Source organism: Macaca nemestrina, chromosome 17 (genome assembly GCF_043159975.1).
Source record: "Macaca nemestrina isolate mMacNem1 chromosome 17, mMacNem.hap1, whole genome shotgun sequence".
In the NCBI taxonomy this organism is placed as follows: domain Eukaryota; kingdom Metazoa; phylum Chordata; class Mammalia; order Primates; family Cercopithecidae; genus Macaca; species Macaca nemestrina.
In genome coordinates, this window is record NC_092141.1 from 44,036,528 (window position 1) to 44,056,143 (window position 19,616).

The 19,616-nt window shown below is 44.1% G+C and overlaps 1 protein-coding gene and 2 pseudogenes across 1 annotated transcript in view; 1 reads left to right on the forward strand and 2 right to left on the reverse strand.

Moving 5' to 3' along the window:
• The window catches only part of LOC105485134 (schlafen family member 12 like), a 64,082-nt gene that overhangs the window by 20,337 nt on the left and 24,129 nt on the right, over positions 1-19,616 (reverse strand). The window lies entirely within an intron of this gene.
• LOC105485132 (TAF5-like RNA polymerase II p300/CBP-associated factor-associated factor 65 kDa subunit 5L pseudogene) lies at positions 15,868-16,854 on the forward strand (annotated as a pseudogene).
• Positions 17,674-19,257, reverse strand: LOC112427319 (mitochondrial import receptor subunit TOM20 homolog; annotated as a pseudogene).

Sequence of the window (19,616 nt, forward strand, 5' to 3'; positions counted from 1 at the left end):
GCATGTGCCACCATACCTGGCTAACTTTTTTAATTTTTTTGGTAGAGACAGAGTCTCACCATGTTGCCCAGGCTGCTCTTGAGCTCCTGGGCTCAAGCAATCCACCTACCTCAGCCTCCCAAAGTGCTGGGATTATAGGTGTGAGCCACTACACCCAGCCATTTCCTCTAGATTTTCTAATTTGTGTGCATAGAAATGTTCACAGTAGTCTCTGAAAATCTTTTATATTTCTGTGGGATTGGTCATGATGGCATCCTTGTCATTTGTGATTGTGCTGATTTAGATCTTCTCTTTTTCTTTGTTAATCTAGCTAGTAGACTATCAATTTTGTTTATCCTTTCAAATAATCAAGTATTTGTTTCATTGATCCTTTGTATAAATTTTTGAGTCATAGTTTCTTTAGGTTCTGCTCTGATTTTAGTTATTTTCTTCTGCTAGATTTGGGTTTAGTTGTTCTTGTTTTTCTAGTTCCTTTAGGTGCAAGGTTGGAGTGTTATTTCTTAATACAGGCAGTTAGTGCTATAAACTTTCCTCTTAACACTGCTTTTGCCATATCGCAGAGGTTTTGGTATGTTGTATCTCTATTTTATTTTGTTTCAAAAAACTTTTTGATTTCTGACTTAAATTCATTGCTTACAGCTAAGCATGGTGGCACATGCTTGCAATCCCAGCACTTTGGGAGGCTGAGGTGGGTGGATCACTTAAGCCCAGATGTTTGAGACTAGCCTGGGCAATATGGCAAAACCCGATCTTTACAAAAAATACAATTAGCTGGGCACGGTGACACATGCTTGTAGTCCTAGCTACTCGGGAGGCTGAGATGGGAGGACTGTTTGAGCCTGGGAGGTGGAGGCTGCAGTGAGCCAAGATCATGCCACTGCACTCCAGCTTGGGTAACAGAATAAGACCCTGTCTCAAAAACAAAAGGTAATTATTACATGTTTTCATTATCATAATAATGTTAAAAAGTAAAAAAAAAAAATCATTTCCAAAAGTCATTCAGGATTATGTTGTTTAGTTTCCACATATTTGTGTGGTTTTGAGAGTTCCTCTTGGTATTGCTTTCTATTTTTATTCCATTGTGGTCCATGAAGGTGCTTAGTATGATTCTGATTTTTTTGAAATTATTAAAATTTGCTTTATGACCCAGAATGTGGTCAATCTTTCAGTGTGTTCCATGTGCAGATGAGAAGAATGTATATTCTGTGGTTGTTGAGTGGAGTATTCTGTAGATGTCTATTAGGTCCAACTGGTTACATGTCAATCTTAAGTCTAGAATTTATTTGCTAGATTTCTGCCTTGATGGTCTCTCTAATGTTGTCAGTGGGGTATTGAAGTCTCCCACTATCATTATGTGGCTGTCAAAGTATTTTATTTGGTCTAGAAGTACTTGTTTTATGAATCTGGGTGCTCCAATGTTGAGTGTGTATATATTCAGGATAGTGAAGTCCTCTTGTTGAATTGGACCCTTTATCATTATGTAGTGACCTCTTTTGTCCTTTTTTTTTTTTTTTTTTTTTTACTATTGTTGACTTAAGGTCTATTTTATCTGATACAAGAATAGTGACCCTTGCTCTTTTTTGTTTTCCATTTGTGTGATAGATATTTCTCCATCCATTTACCTTGAGCCTATGGGTGTCATTACATGCAAGATGACTCTCTTGAAGACAGCAGAAGGATGGGTCTTATATTTTTATCCAATTTGCCAGTCTGTGTCTTTTAAGTGAGGCATTTAGGCTGCTTACATTCAAGGTTAATTTGATATGTAAGGTTTTATTTCTGTCATAGTGCTGTTAGTTAAATGATTTGTAGTCTCATTTGTGCAGTTGCCTTACAGGGTTTGTGGGCTATGTGCTGGTAGCAAGTATTGTTCTTTTGTTTCCATATTTAAAACTCCCTTGAGCATCTCTTGTAGGGCTAGTCTGATGATGCTTAATTCCCCTAGCAATTGTTTGCCTGGGAAATACTTTATTTCTCATTTGCTCATGAAGCTTAGTTTGACAGAATATGAAATTCTTGGCTGGCATTTCTTTTCTTCGAGAATGCTAAGACGGGGATCCCACTCTCTTTTGGCTTGTAAAGTTTCTGCTGAGAAGTCTGCTGTTAGTCTGATGGGTTTCCCTCTTAGGTAATGTGGCCCTATTCTCTAGCTACTTTTAAGATTTTTTTTCTTTTGCATTGACCTTGACTAGTCTGATGACTATGTACCTTGGAGATGGTCATCTTGTATAGCATCTTCTCAAAGGAGTTCTCTGGATTTCTTGTATCTTCATGTCTACCTCTCTAGCAAGATTGGGAAATTTTCCTGAATTATATCATCAACTATGTTTTCCAAGTTGCTTACTGTCTCTTCTCTCTCAGGAATGCCAATAAGTTGTATACTTAGTCAATTTACATAATATCATATTTCTCAAAGGCTTTGTTCTTTTTTATATATTCTTTTTTCTTTGTTTTTGTCTAACTGGTTTGATTTAAAGGAAATGTCTTTGAGTTCTGACATTCTTTCTTCTGTGTCATCTCATATGTTGTTAACACTTCCAACTGTTTTGAAATTCCTGTAGTGAATTTTTCAATTCCAGAAGTTCTGTTTGTTTCCTTCTTAATATATCTTTGTCATCTTTCAAACCTTGGATCATTTTTCTGTTTTCTTTGTGTTGGATTTCAACTTTCTCTTGGATTTCTTTGCCATTCATCTTTTGAATTCAATATGTGTCACTTCAGACATTTCATTCTGATTACGATTCACTGCTTGGGAGTTACTGGGATCCTTCGTAGGAGAAGAAATGCTCTGGCTTTTCGTATTGCCAGAGTTCTCACACTGGTTCTTTCTTATCTGAGAGAGTTGATGTTTCCCCTGTTTTTGAATTTGCTGTTATTTAGATGGGTCATCTTGATATTTTATTCTTTTTTCCCTTGGGGGTATTACCATGGTATATACCTCCATTATATGGCTCCAATATATGACTCCATTTCTGGGTGTTTTCAGAGTGCCAAGGCTCTGTACAGATTCCCTTGCTGCAGATAGGTTTGTGCAGTGGCTTTCTCAGACATTACTTGTTGTAGTGATGTAATATTGTTTGGTGGTGTAGTTCAGGCTGCAGTCCAGTATATGGTGCTTAAAAGTAAGAGCCAGAGGGTAGGGCTAAGGGCAGAGGCAACAAGAAAGCATGCACTCCTCCATCTCACCTTCAGTGGGGGAGGAGCTGCTGCAGAAGCCCAAGAAACAGTCTTTTTCACCTTTATATTTTCAGTGTGGCATTCAGTCACTGGTTAGTGTCCTTTCATTTCAACTTGAAAAACTCCCTTTAGCATTTCTTGTAGGGCAGGTCCAATATAACGAACTCTCTGAACTCTTGTTTAGGAATGTCTTAATTTATCCCTCGTTTTTGAAAAGTTTTTGCCAGATATGGAATTCTCCGTTGATAGTTTTTTTGTTTTTGCTTTTTGTTTGTTTGTTTGTTTTTGTTTTTAGTACTTTAAATATATCAGCCTTTTCCCTACTGCCTTTTGGCCTTCAATGTTTCTGCTGAGAACTTGGCGGTTAATCCTATTGAGGACAGCTTATACATGATGAGTGTCTTCTCTTTTGCTGTTTCCAAAAGTCTCCCTTTATCTTTGCATATTGACAGTTTGATTATAATGGGTTTTGATGTAGGTCTCTACGGATTTATCCTACTCAGAATTAATTTAGCTTCTTGGAGTTGTAGATTCACATCTTTCATAAAATTTGGGACATTTCCAGCCATTATTTCTTCAAATCATTTATCTGATCCTTTCTCTCTTCTCCTTCTAGGGTTAATATAATGCATATATTGGTGTCCTTGACATTATTCCACAAGTCTCTTGTGCTCTGTAGGCTTTTTTCTTTTTCTTTTTTTTTTTTTTTAATGGAGCTTTGCTCTTTCACCCAGGCTGGAGTGCAATTACTCAATCTCAACTCTGCAATCTCTGCCTCGGAGTTCAAGTGATTCTCCTACCTCAGCCTCCCAAGTAACTAGGATTATAGGTATGTGCCACCAGGCCCCCTAATTTTTGTATTTTTAGTAGAGATGGGGTTTCATCATTTGGCCAGGCTGGTCTCAAACCCCTGACCTCAGGTGATCTGCCCACCTTGGCCTCCCAAAGTGCTAGGATTACAGGCATGAGCCACCACACCCATCGCCTTCATTCTTTTCTTTCTGCTCCACAGGCTTGATAAGTTGTATTGTCTTGCCTTCAAGTTCACTGATTTTCTTATTTCTGCCTGCTCACATCTCTTATCGAAACTCTTTAATATAATAATTTTTTTCCATTCAGTTATTTTTCAGTTCCACAGCTTCCATTTGGCTCCTTTTTAAAATTTCTAGTTTGTTTGTTTGTTTATTTGTTTAGATGGAGTTTTGCTCTTCTTGCACAGGCTGGAGTGCAGTGGCACTCTCAGTTCACTGCAACCTCTGCGTCCCCGGTACAAGCGATTCTCCTGCCTCAGCCTCCCAAGTAGCTGGGATTACAGGTGCTCGCCACCACGCCCAGCTAATTTTTTTGTATTTGTAGTAGAGACAGGGTTTCACCCTGTTGGCCAGGCTAATCTGGAACTCCTGACCTCAGGTGATCCACCCGCCTCAGCTTCCAAAGTGCTGGGCTTACAGGCATGAGCCACAGCGCCAGGCCAATTTCTATTTTTTGTTGATATTCCTATTTTGCTCATAAATTTTTCCTAATTTCCTTTAGTTCTTTGTCCATGTTTTCCTTTATCTCTTTGAAAATATTTAATATAGTTGTGTGGTTTTTGTGTTTTTAAAGTTACAGACAAAATTACATATATTGGTTATGTCCAAAATGTTTTCTTGAAAAATGTGTACATTATGGAATGGCTAAATTGAGCTAATTTCCATATGCATTACTTCACATACTTATTTTTTGTGGTGAGCACAGTTAAAATCTACTTTTTAAGCAATTTTCAAAAATAAAACACATTAATTATTGTCACTATGTTTACAGTAGAGCTGTTCAACTTATTTCCTCTATCTAACTGAAATTTTGTATCCTTTAACCAACATTTCCCCAACCCACCTCCACCCACTCCATCAATCTACTCTCTATTTCTAAGAGTTCAATTATTTTTAGATTCCACATATAAGTGAGATCATGCAGTATTTATCTTTGGCTGCCTGGCTTACTCCACTTAACATCCTCCAGATTCATCCACATTATCACAAATGACAGAGAATCTAAGAAAAGAGACTCAACTCCTGGTAGATGAACAACAGTGAAGCCAGGTAAGCACAGTCATTTAAGTTTAAATTTAAAATTTGGCCAAGTGTACTGGCTCATGTCGGTAACACCAGCACTTTGGGAGGCCAAGGCAGGAATATTGTGTGTGCCCAGGAGTTCAAGGCTGCAGTGAGCCATGATCATGCCACTGCACTCTAGCCTGAATGACAGTGTGAGACCCTGACTCAAAAAGAAAAAGTAATAATACTCTTAATGTGGCAAAGTTACACAAAAAAGCAAAGGGAGATGTATGATCCCACCATGCCAAACTTTCTCCACAGTACTCTACCACAATTAGCATCCTTTAGACCCAATTTCTTCATATTTCTTAGACACGAGGATGCCCCAAGGGCGAGTCCACCTTCCATGCTGACCTGACAGAAAAGAGTCTTCATTCTTTTTACTCCCGCAAAAGCAGCAGGGGAATCGGTTCCACATCTGCCCAGTCACACAGCCCCAGCCCTACCATTTTCCGGTAATGCCTGGCCAGGCAGCCCCTGCTCTCCAATTCTTCCTGCAGCCTCTGTAACTGGAGTCCTGTCCCCTTTCCTCCCTGCCCACCTTCCTGCACTGTCTGCATCAGGCCTTGCTCTGGATGAACCCTTTTGGTTTACCCACCATACACAGAAGGGGACAGAAATCACATCTCACCCTCAGATTGCTTAAGGAGGGTGCCCATACCCCTCGGAAACTTGGAACCCATGGGAGCTCAGTTGAGCCATCTTATAGAGGACTCAGCACTCGTGGACTAGCCTGGGATCCTGGCCACTCCAGTCCAACACCTGCAGCCATGTAAAACTTTCCATGGTTCAAAACCTCTGGCTTCAGGCATACATCTGGAACACAATGCTAAAAATTAATTAATTAATTAATTAATTAATTAAAATAAATAAAAATGAGCTGGGGACTGAGCCGACCAAATCCCTAGGGCCTAAAATTCACTGGCCTCCCTTAAACCTTGGGTCTAGGTTTACAGGTTAGATGTTTCCACTGAAATCCTTTATACTTTTGACTATAGGGGAAATTCTATCAGAATTCTATCAGAACTCACGATTTAGGCTATATTGTTGGCTATCTTTAATGGGAATGGGGGTGGCATTCATATCTCCTTAGAGTTATGCCAGAACAGCAGGTTGGAAAGAACTACAACCCCCAAGGGTGGAACAGGAAGCATAAGAGCCACCTCCTGGGGAACAAAAAGCATGGAGCGTGATTTGTGATTTGCCCTCCTCGGATACCATTTTGCATTTAGTTCGGGACAGCACTGCTCTCACCCTTCCCCTCTTCTAGATGATAAATCAGCAGCGCAAGAGGGTGACTGGTTTTTTTCTTTCAGGATCTAGCGACGCAGTTCGTCAGTGCCCGGTCACATTTCCCTAAATAACCCATTCCCCAAATCCCTGAATGCTCAGGACTCCAGGAGGATGGGCAACCCCCATCCGACGGATACCTGCCAAGTCTGGCCTGTCCATACAGCACTCCCCGCTTCTCTAGCTCTGCTCCAACACCGCAGATCCCCGCGGCTCTCCCTGCGGCTCCCCTCGCCCGCCCTGCGGCTTTTTAAGGCGCTCCCCAGCCCACGCAGGGGCAGAAGTTTTGTCACCCACAGCTTTCAAGTCTGACATTGCTAAGTCCACCACAGCCTGCGGTTTTGACAGACGTTGCTACAGAGACAGGAGCCAAGGAGCCAAAATGCTCAGAAAGGAGAGAAAGCAGCCCCGGCAGGTTTTTGTTTGTTTGTTTGTTTGTTTGTTTTGCGCTGGCAGCACCCCACCTCGTCCCGGAGCCAACAGACCCCCCTGGGAATAAGAAACGGAGGCTGGAAGGTTTGGCAATGGAACGGGACGAATTTATCTCCGCACAATTCCCTGGAAACAGGATACCTTGCAGGCGCGAGTGCACCGCAGGTGCCAGCGCCCTTCCCTTGAGCAACTGAAAGTTAAACGCCCAAGTGAATAGCTCTGCGGGATCAACGGAAATTCCCGTTTCGTCTGTACCTATTTGTATTTTCTAAGCGGAAAAAAAAAAGTCATTTAAAGAGAACAAAGAAAGAACGAACCTGGAGACGTCCACTTCTGTGCACTCTTCACCGAGTAAGGGGACCTGAGTTCTTATCCACTTTCCCGCTGTCGGCGTCTGATGAGCGGCTAGCCCCTCCCTCAGCTGCATTTCTATTGGGCAGTCCATGCTCCGACGCTCCGGAAGTGGTGGCCGCACGCGCTTTTAGGGACTCTGCGCCTCAAAATTGACGCAGCACTGCTATCCGCTTGCTTGAAAGCGCAATTGACGCCAGAAACGCGGGGAGAGCAGCTGCTACTGCACAGGGGAGGAGGGAGGTGCGAGGAGCGGGTTGCTCCCAGACAGACAGATTGGGACCCCTTGCGGTGTAGGGAGTATATTGCGGCCATCTAGGCCCATTAGTTGGCTTCGGACATTCCAGTGGCTCCTCCAACTGGATACAGCCCTCCTGCCACATTGCTTTCGTGGGTAATTATGATAATTACGATAATACAGAATTCTCCAGGCAACACGTCTAAGAATTGTTGCGAAAACCCATACCTTTTGAAATGCACACAGACCAAAGTGACTCACTAACTGAGGAGTTCACCAGTCTGAATTGCCCTTTCTCCCTAGCTCCATCCCACTCCGGACTCAATTAAGGGCCTGCCATTGAAAGTCCCATCTAGAATCTCAAGGTAGAGGCAGAGTACTTCTTCACATTGAATGAGCACATACATTGAAAGTATATAGCTGGCAGGGCCCGGTGGCTCACGACTGTAATCCCAGCACTTTGGGAGGCCGAGGTGGGCGAATCACCTGAGGTCAGGAGTTTAAGACCAGCCTGGCCAACATGAAGAAACCCCGTCTCTACTAAAAATACAAAAATTAGCCGGGCGTGGTGGCACGCGCCTGTAATCCCAGTTACTCGGGAAGCTGAGGCAGGAGAATCTCTTGAGCCTGGGAGGCAGAGGTTGCAGTGAGCCTAGATTGCGCCACTGCATTCCAGCCTGGGCGACAGAGCGAAACTTTGTCTCAAAAGCAAAACAAAACAAAACAAAGTACATAGCTGTGCTTTTCTTCATTTCATCTGATTCTCATGCCAGCTCTAAGGAAACAGTTTCACTGAAGTAAGGAAACTCTTCTTCAGTCACTGACTTAAAAAATTTAGTGCAGGGATTTTCCCAGAGCACCAAGAAGGCGTCCAAGAAGTAAGCAAAAAGATTACGATGTTGTTCCTATGCCGTCGCAGTGACTCACCCCTATAATCCCAGCACTTTGAGCGGAGGAGACAGAAAGGTCGCTTGACCCCAGGAATTCAGGACTAGCCTGGCAATATAAGGAGACGTCATCTCTACAAATAATTTTTAAAAATAACCGGGCGTGGTGGCAGTGCACTTGTGGTCCCAGCTACTAAGGAGGCTATCATGGGAGGACCACTTGAACTTCGGCTGTTGAGGCTGCAGTGAGCCGTGATCAGGCTACTGCACTCCAGCCTGAGTGACAGAGTGAAACCCTGTCTATATATATATACACACACACACATATATATGTAAAATGAATGCAGCAATGTACCCCCAAAATTGTATTAAGACCAACAGAGGTTTACTCCAGGTATCCAAGAGTGATTTAGATGTGAAAATCAATCAGCCTATTCACTGCATTAATGAAAAAAGGAGCACCACACGATTATTTCAATAGATGCCAGAAAAGCATTTGACTCTTGAAAGTTACGCTCAGAAAGAGTACACCTGACGTTTGCACTTATTCCATAGGTCAAAACAAGTCACCTTGCCAAGCCTAATATCAATGGGGCAGAAAACTATCATCCACTTCCAGAGAGGAACACCAAGCTGTGGAACATTATTACAGTTTATACAGCACAGCATCTTATGCTCCAAGTGGGACAAAAATCCCACAACCAGTCATGATTTTTAAAAAGAACCCTTAGCAAATTAGGAATAGAAAGAAATATCCGACATCCAGATCCTCACCACCAACACTTCCACCATTTCCTGTTCCTCCTTCCTCCAAAGGGCTCCGTAGCCACCGGCCCCCTCCTCCCCAGTGCCCCCAGCAATGGGGGACATTTAAGCATTCCTGTGGTACCCATCGTCATTTCAATTTAATTGTTTACTTTGAAGCGGTTTTTGCAAATTCACATTACTTAAGCAGAGGGAGAGAACCTGTACTGATCAGAACATGTAATCCTGTGTGATCTAAGGTTTGTCAGCCTCTGCAAGGAGCTTTGTTCCATTGTCCTTCCATTCCCAGGAGGAGGAGCTTGAAGCGAGTCAGTCCTGTGGCTTGCTGACATGGGTGGCCCATTGGAAAGGAGAACCAGGTGAGGTGAAGCAGCAGGCATGAGTCCCTCCACCCTTGGGCTTCCCAGACCCCTGTGATAGGAGAAAGGGCTCTCTTAACACCGCACTCAGGGAAACCATTTCTCAGGGTGGGGTCTGATGGAGAGACCTCTAGGGAGAAAGACATCCCCGTTGTGTGAGTGGCATTTCCTTAAGCTGGCAGGAACAGGGAGCTCCCACTGTGTCGGGGGGTGAAATAGTTCTGGGCAGACCCTGTTCCCCTTCCTCTATGAAGGAATAAGTTGGACCAAGGTAAGTCGGGGACGTAGAAAATGAACCAAAACAATGCCAGGGCGTCTCCTACTTTACTCTTCAGGAATGGTGTCCCAAGTTGGAGGCTTTGTGTCAGCTGCAAATCCTACCAGTTATGTCCAAGAATGGCTTTCCCTCAGGCAGGTGGCAGTGGCCATCTCCCACTGGGAATATGGGGTAGTATCTCGGGTCCATTCCTTGGATGCTAAGGACTGCGGGATGAGGGGGTCAGATAAAGAACAAACCTCAAAACGAACAATTAAATTGAAATGCTATGTGCCTGACCCAATGGTAGACATGTAGTAGGCACTCAATTCATATGTTTAATTGAATTGAATATACCCCTTAGGAAAAACACACACACACACACACACACACACACAAAACCACAGGAGCCCCAGCCAGTTTACTCCAGGTAGATTTCCACAATATGCAAAGTGGTGGTGGGGTCAAGGCAGATGACACCAGCACTCTAAACTCTGTGTGTGCGTATGCGTGGGTGTACGTTTGGGAAGAAAAACAAAGGTGCAGACTATCTTCCTTTTTTCTTCTTCAGCTTCCATCCCTGGCTTCCTCCCCTCACACACACTGGACTTGGTAGAAAATGTCGGTGTGGTTCTAGATGAAGCATTGGGGTGGGGGAGGGAGAGGGAGCTTTGTGTCAAGTGCCTACTGGAAATGCACTGTGGGGTTTTTTCCTGTATAGAAAACCATTTATGACAAACTTTTCCCCATTTCCCATATTTATCTCATCTGGTTAACTGCCTCTGCTTCCAGCTTAGTGTAATTCTCTTTGCCAGCTGCAGAAAGCTGATTTTTTTCCAAAGTCTAAAGACTGAGCTCACCTGGCCAGGTTGTTGTGTGTTTTGTTGAAATTTTTCATAATGTAACGCTGTATTTATTGTTTTAAAAATGAAAGGAATACTAATAAGTCTTAAAAGTTCCTTCACGCATAAGATTTTTTTCCAGTTACTGGGCTTAACTGGTGTACATTAATTAGATGTCCATACTGTATTTTGTTTGCATTAAGTAATTTTCTTTTTGACTTAGTATCCGGCACACAAAGTGGGTTAGTACTACAGTATTTGCATTACTTTAAGTACTAAGTATGCAGGTTTCCTGGTACCATTGAGTTGCTGCTATTAAAGCTCACACACAAAATGGCTAAAAGTTACAAGTGTGCAGATTATGATTGCATGAACCTTAGAACATAAAATGTATAAAGGGCAACACATGAGCTGTCAAACAGTGTTAGGTATGTGTTTATATGAGAGTTGGGCATAGCAATCGTTTTATTTAAGTTGATATGTAGTCTACTCACATTTTCATTATTTAGTAATTTTGTACAAAAATAGCAATTAATTTGTAAACATTACCAGAATACTTTCTAGCTGGTTTGTAATGTTTTAAGAGTGTTATTTTGTTTTCTTTTTTTTTTTTTTTTTCTGTGTCTTCGTTGTGGTTCTTGTTTTCGTTTTTGTTGTACGTGTAGATCTGTAAATAAAATTGTAGTATTTAAAGCTTAAGCTTTCTGGAAAAAGAAAATAAGAATTCAATGTGTGCATGACAACTTGTGTGTATGAGAAGGAGGGATTTGAAGGAAGATGGCTTGCAGAGTAAGTCGGGTGGCAATTGTCAGGGTGTGGGAATTTCTTTTCCTACGGGGTACGTGATTTTGTAAAAAGATAGTATTTCTCCCAAAACTGGGAGTGGGCAAACTACTAATCAGTTTAGCTTTGTGCTGTAGGCTAGTTTAAAAAAGAAAATATGTAATATAATGTAAAAAACAACAAAAAAAGCTTTTATGACGGATTTTGTAAATAGATTTGTTACAGGGTGACCTGTTCTCTAGCTGTGATCTTACCACTTCAAATGGGTGTAATCTGAATAAATTTTGTATAGTAAAGGATCAAGAAAATTATTTCTTAGAAAAAAAGAAATATCCTTAATCTGTTAAAGGTTATTGATAAAACACAAACTTTTAAAAATCACACTCAATGAGGAAATATTAAACACTCTCCCAGGAGTTTTAGGAATGAGGCAAGGATACTCTTTACTTTCACTTCCATTGCGGCTTGTGCTGGAGGCCTTGGGCAGTGCAATAAGGCACACATAGCTGAACAACCCTGAAAAACAATAAAGCTCTAATACGACAGCAATGTGCCTGGGCACACAAATAGACCAGCAAACCAATGGGACAGTCGAGAGGATCCAGAAGCAGGCAATGTACAGTCACCTGATTTAGGATGCAGGAAGGGAGCATGCTGGAGCAGGGGAGGGAGGGCTTCTGTGGTGGGAGGAGGACTAGTTCAGGGCCAGGATGGGGGTGAGGAAAGTGACACATGGCCAGGCAAAGGCAGGGTTGGAGCCTGTGTTTATTTAACATTTTTATGTTTTATTCATCACCGATTTTTGCATTAATTTTGATGTATTTATTTAGTTATTTTTATTTTTTGAGACAGTATCCCTTTGTTACCCAGGCTGGAGTGCAGTGGCCTGATCTCTGCTCAAGGCAGCCTTCACCTCCCAGGTTCAGACGATCCTGAGCCACTGGAGTAGCTGGGACTACAGGGGCGCCCCACCACACTGACTCATTTTTGTTTGTTTTCTGTAGAGATGGGGCTTTGCTATGTTGCCCAGATTGGTCTCAAACTCCTGGGTTCATGCAATTCGCCCGCCTTGGCCTTTCAAAGTGATGGGATTACAGGCATGAGCCACCATGCCTGGCCACATTAATTTTGATTTTTTAAATGTTGTTTATCTTGTTCACTGAGAGGTGGTGTTTCTTTGGTGTTCCCTTGAATTTTGGACTAGCAAGTGCTTCACTCTCCTTACCCAGTCCTCCCCGTAGGTTCATTGTCTTAAGTGCCCTGATGGTTTCAAGGGTTTCTAGGTAGGTCAATATCCTTCATATTGTACACTTCGAATACATGCAGTTTCAAGTATGTCGATTATAGCTCAATATAGCTATTTTTAGAGTAACATATAAAGCAATAGAGTGCAGGCTCTGTGCACTGGCCGCCTTTTCCTGCAGCTATGGTCTCCCGCCCAGTTTGTGACATCTCCAGAACACAGGCCAAAACAATCCCCCAGGGCAATGGCGTGGGACTTGAGACTCCTGCTGCAGGTGTCTCCACTCCCGGCGCCTTCTTTGACTCTGCCCGGGGTGGGGTGCTGCGCTCAGAAGCTTAGGCCCGCGCCCACCTCCTAACCCCATCCCACCCCCACCAGTCCGCTTCTGCTTGCGAGCGGCAGAGATTGGTGCCCACCCAACCCTTTTCGGGGCAGGCAAGGATTAGACCGAGATCTGACACCAACGGGCGCTGGCCTTTGCACCCACTAACAACTGGTCAGGGTGAAGACCCCCAGACCCGCTGGGATGAGGGCAGAATCTGAAGCGCGCAGCGTGAGCGAAAGAGACTGGAGAAAGCTGGTTCGAAAAAAAAGACAAAAACAAACAAAACACAACAAAACAAAACAAAACAAATACGCCAAGACATGACAGTGTCTACAGCGCCTTCAGGAGCGTTAAATTCCCCACCAGGAAACCGAGACCAGACCGATGCTGAGGTCTCGCCTATTCCTGGGTGCGCAGTGAGGTCGCCCCCACCCCCGAAATGGCTGTCACAGCACGCAGGAGAGCAGCCCTGGGAACTAAGGACGTGACCAGTTACCAGGGAAACATCCTGGCGACACCACCTGTGGCCATCCCTGGGGAATGAGGTTCAGAACTATTCCTTAGTCCAGGCACGGTGGCTCACACCTGTAATCCCGACACTTTGGGAGGCCAAGGTGGGTGAATCTTACGAGCCCAGGAAATCAAGGCTGCATCGGCCGTGATCGCACCACTGCACTTCAGCTTTGGCGATAAGAGTGAGACCCACTCAAAAAACAATGATTTTGGCCGGGCGCGGTGGCTCAAGCCTGTAATCCCAGCACTTTGGGAGGCCGAGACGGGCGGATCAGGAGGTCGAGACCATCCTGGCTAACACGGTGAAACCCTGTCCTACTAAAAAATACAAAAAACTAGCCGGGCGAGGTGGCGGGTGCCTGTAGTCCCAGCTACTCGGGAGGCTGAGGCAGGAGAATGGCGTGAACCCGAGAGGCGGAGCTTGCAGTGAGCTGAGATCCGGCCACTGCACTCCAGCCTGGGTGACAGAGCAAGACTCCGTCTCAAAAAAAAAAAAAAAAAAAAAAAAAGATTTCTTAAATGTTAATTATGAAATATTTCAGACGTACAAAAAAGTGTACAACCACCAGCGCATCCACTACCACCTTAAAAAATGAAGCCCCGCATTTCCTCCTGGACCTGTTTCCCTCCCTCGCGACCCTTCCTTCTTCCGACTTCCCACCGCCCCATCGTCCCTCCGGCGCCTCCTTTCCCTTCCCTCCCCTCATGACCTCGACTCCCTTCCCTTCTCCCTGGAAGGAGCGGGGCGGGAGATCCAGCCCCAGCGCTGCCCCACGCCCACCCTGGATTTAAAGTCCACGCAGTAGTCGTCTGTCTCCACGGTGGCAGCATTTTCCTGTCCTCCCCAGGAATGAGAGAGTGCAGCGCTCCTCTTTCCCTTTGCAGGTGTATGAAAGCAAGATCGCCTTCTCAGCCTTCTCTTTGCGCCTCCCCAGACCCTCAGCTCTCAAGTGATTCTTTTGGCTTTGTGCAGGGAGCGGGTCACCCATTCAGCAAAAAGTCACCGAGGGCCCGAAATGTTTTGCCAGAGAAATAGAACGGCTGAAAACGTTACTCTGACGGTACAAATGGAATAACTCTGTAGGCGCACGTAATTAGCTGTGTTTTCCCAGGGTATCAAAAGCCACTGTAGGCTGGGCACAGTGGCTCACGCCGGTAATCCCAATAATTTGGGAGGCCAAAGCGGGAGGATTGGTTGAGCCTAGGCAGCCTGGGCAACAAAGCTAGACTCCTGTCTCTACAAAAAACAAAACTAGGCTGGACGCGGTGGCTCACGCCTGTAATCCCAGCACTTGGGGAGGCCGAGATGGGCGGATCGCCTGAGGTCAGGAGTTCAAGACTAGCGCTGGGTAAAATAGCGAAACCCCGTCTCTACCAAAAATACAAAAATTAGTTGGGCGTGGTGGCACACACCTATAATCCCAGCTACTAGGGAGGCTGAGGCAGGAGAATCGCTTGAACCCGGGAAGCGGAGGTTGCAGTGAGCCGAGATGCACCACTGCACTCCAGCCTGGGCGACAAGAGTAAAACTCCATCAAAAAACAAAAACAAACAAAACTAGCCACCTAGGCTTAGCAGCACTGTCTGTAGTACTAGCTACTCAGGAGGCTGAGCAGGGAAGATAGCATGCTAATATTCTTTCCATTATAACCCCATTTAGTGGAAGGCCACGTTTATATTCTCATACTGTTCTATTTAGTGCAGGGAATACACTGGTCTGACTTGGTAACTAAGTGTAGTTATTTTAGAAGTTCCAAAGCAATCCGACAGTCTTGAAAATGCCTTCTTTGGATTTTCAAAGAAAATGTTTATTTCACCCCAGGGAGAATCAGGGAGAAGATTCATAAGCATTGTGTAAACCTTGGATTCATGAAACAATTTTAACAAAGGGTATAACTTTAGAAGCATTACATTTGATTTTCTTGTATTTTTGTTACTAAATAATACTAAGACCCTCTAAATCTTCATGAAAAATCTTAGTAAAGAAAGGATTCTTGGGCCAGGTGAGGTGGCTCATGCCTGTAATCCCAGCACTTTGGGAGGCCAAGGTGGAAAGATCGCTTCGGCCAAGAGTCTGAGATCAGCCTGTACAACATAACGAGACCCTCTAAAAAATAATAATAATTAAAAGAAAGAGTCAGGGAGCGGTCGCCCAGAGCGGCGGCGGGGGCAGAGGGGCGCGGGGCTCGGAGGCCCAGCTGAGCCGGCAGTCGGAGCAGAGACAACGGAGGCGGAAGCAACTCGATCCGGGAGGTGGAGGCTGCGGGGGGCCGCGGTGGGAGGAGCCGGAGCCGCCTGGGATGTTCAGTCATGAAATGAGTGCGTACAGAGCAGATCCAGATGGTAGTGTCTTGCTACCTCAAACGCTGGCAGTACATGGACTCAGAGGGTTCCCTGAAGCAAGGACCGCGGCTGCCACAGACTGCTGAAGAGATAGTGGCCAATCTCACAGTACAATCAGAATCTCGTTGTGCCAACATAATGTCTGCAGCCCCTTGTCTGCCCCCAGGCAGAATCCCAGCAATATAAAGTACAGTTTGGACGACAGCGGAATTTTTTCTCATCGATTCCGATTCACAGCATAGCCACGAAGTGAAGCCTCTCCTCTACCCTCTCTTTGTCTACCTTCATCTCAACCTGGTCCAGAACGGTCCAAAGAGCACAGTGGAAAGTTTTTACAGCCGCTTCCATGGAATGTTTCTGCAGAACGCTAGCCAGAAGGAGGTCATTGAGCAGCTACAGACCACTCAAACTATCCAGGACATCCTATCTAACTTCAAGCTTCGAGTATTCCTAGATTAAAAGTAGGTGGTCCGTCTCCAAGAAGACAGCTACAACTACCTTATCTGCTACCTCCAAAGTGACAACAATATCGCCCTGTGCAAAGTCCTCACCTTACATATTCATCTGGACGTGCAGCCTGCCAAGACAACAGACTACCAGCTGTATGCAAGTGGCAGCTCCTCCCCAAGTGAGAATAACGATTTGGACGCCCCTGACACGCCCAGCCCTATTCTGCAGAAGGAGGCTGCCCTGGAGGTCTTACAGGAGAGCATTAAGCAAGTCAAGGATGGGCCTCCCTCCCTCACTACCATCTGCTTCTATGCCGTCTATAACACCTAGCAGCTGTTGAACACTGCAGAAATCTCCCCCAATAGCAAGCCGCTTGCTGCTGGATTTGACAACTCCTGTATGAAACTTTGGAGCTTACAATCCAAGAAGTTAAAATCAGAGTCCCATCAAGTAGTCATGTCCCACATCTATTTGGCTTGTGATATTCTGGAGGAGGAGGTATGAATACCATTTTTTCTTCCATGCACCTGCCTTCCTAATTTGCTTAGAATGTCCTTACCAAACACGACATATCTTAGAAAGGACTTCCTAATTTTCCTCATCATATAGCTAAAGCCAGACTAATGCCATGTAACTTGTAGCCATTGAATTCCTGCACATGCCTAACCTAAGGTGTAAAAACAATTTTTAGCAACATTGCCTTAACATTAATAATGAATGGTAGTATTTATACTCTCTGAAATGTGGATAACAACCCTAAGCCTAATTAAAGACCTTTAGCTAATATGACTTTAGCTGAGATTTGCAGCAAATATGCACTTATGTGTGTGCACAATTGCTCGGGTATAAATAATTAGAAGTAGGATTACTGAGTCGAAGGGCCTGCATTGTAAACTGTAATGAATATTACTTTTCCCACAGAAAGTTGTACCATTTCACAGTCTCAGCAGCAGTAGTGAGAACACTGGTGTCCCTGCACCCTCACCACACTGGATGGTATTGCCTTTCTGAGGCCAGTGCATATCCTGTGGATCCAAGTACCCCAGGGTGTTCCCAGACCCCACTTTGAGAAGTAACACAGGAAGTAGAGTTGCCAGCTCTCCCTCGTCAGTCAGTGTTCAATCTTTTTTGGTTTGTAACCACTTAGTCATTGAAAAGGACAGGCGCAGCTTGGGTTTCAGGTCACCAAAAATCACTACCTTAGAAAAAATGTAGGCCAAGGAAGATAGAAATTAAACCTCACAGGGTTAACTTTCCTTCAGAGTGGTCCTGCGAAAGCTGTGGGTCAAAATATTTTTGTCTTATCGCCACTGAAATTCAGGTAGCTCCGCCTCACGTTACTTTGGATGGAAAATTCTTTATACAATGTTGAAAAATTAAGGAGCAAAAATATTACTCTAATTAAATTATGGTTAATGATAAGGATATCAAGAATATTGAATGTACTAAATTAAGCCATTGTTTTCCTGTTTCTATTTTCTGAGTCTGCTTCCAGTTAGTATGGCCTTTGAATTTTTGATTATTGCAACGGAAACAGTATAATTCAAGGATTTCATTATGATGAGTAAAGAGTCTGATTCCCATGTGGAAACTTTAATTTCTAGAAAATTTTTTTTTTTGAGATTAAGGGAGGAGACCACCCCTCATATTGTTTTTCAACACTGACCACTGGGTGTTTTTAACATAAGCAAGGCCATATGTACATTATAATCGCATGTTTTAGAAATGAACAAAATCTGTGATATTTCAGTAACTCATAGTGTACTTATAAAGTGAAAAGATCTCCATCAAAATATGCTTTTCACTGGAAAAAATAGACCAAATGGATTTACACAAAGTAAACATTAACTTTGGTAGATTTCAGCATAGAATAGCTCATAACAAGCATATTTGCCCTTAGGCTCAACTACCAAGTTAAGAATTTTTGGACATGGATGCAGCTGGACACGATCATTCTCAGCAAACTATCGCAAGAACAGAAAACCAAACACCGCGTGTTCTCACTCATAGGTGGGAACTGAACAATGAGATCACTTGGACTCGGGAAGGGGAACATCACACACCGGGGCCTATCACGGGGAGGGGGGAGGGGGGAGGGATTGCATTGGGTGTTATACCTGATGTAAATGACGAGTTGATGGGTGCTGACGAGTTGATGGGTCGTCATGTATACAGCACGCCAACATGGCACAAGTATACATATGTAACAAACCTGCACGTTATCCACATGTACCCTAGAACTTAAAGTATAATAAAAAAAAAAAAAGAATTTTTAAAGTATTTTAACTGAGATTTTATTATGTTGACATTTGTTTCTCATTCCACATTGTCTTCAGCCAAGCGCTGAAGTGTCTGATTAACTGGTACGGGCTTTGTCAGAAGCATCTGGATCACTGGTGGTGGAGGAGTTTGTTGTAGCACTTGCAGTAATTGCTGTGGCTGTCCACACACAGCACTTGGATTTGTCAGGTGGCCTACACCTTGAGCTAGGATCTCTTCACCAAAGCTGTGTCTCTTCAAGGCAGAATTTCTGAGCAGCTTCAGCATCTTTAAGGTCAGCAAACTTGGAAAGCTCAACTCTCTCCTCGGCCAGCTTCTGTTTCTTTCTTTCCTCTGGAAGCCTGTTCTTTAAGTTGGGTCACTTCGTCTTCTGCGGTCGAAGTAGATGCAGTACCCGATGAAGAGGGCTCCGCATACCTCAGCGGCGACAGCTCCGTTCCGACCCAGCCTTTTCCCCAGAACACGGAATGTGGACTGCGGCGGTGGGGGAAAGGAGCTGATGCTCACGAACCATCTGAGCACAGGGAGCCGCGCAGACCCGATGCCTGCAGGACAGGCACTCCGAAAGCAAGATTCAGGGTTCTGAAGATTAAAATCGTTAATGCATTTATTATATTTGTGCAAGTTTCAGAGAGAGTCATGCGTATAGGATTACCACTGAGTTTATATTATTTTCTCCATGCCTGGAGAGTGTTTTTGTTTTTGTTTATTTGTCTGTTTTGATTTTTTGCTTGTTTGTTTTTGAGACACATTCTTGTTCTGTCACTCCAGGTTGGAGTGCAGTGGCTTGATCTCAACTCACTACAACCTGCGCCTCCCAGACTCAAATGATCCTTTCACCGCAGCCTTCCGCATAGCTGGGATTACAGGCACAGCCACCACGCCCAGCAATTTTTTTTTTTTTTTTTTTTTTTTTTTTTTTTTTTTTTTTTTTTGAGAGAGAGTTTCGCTCTTTGTTGCCCAGGCTGGGGTGTAGTGGCACCATC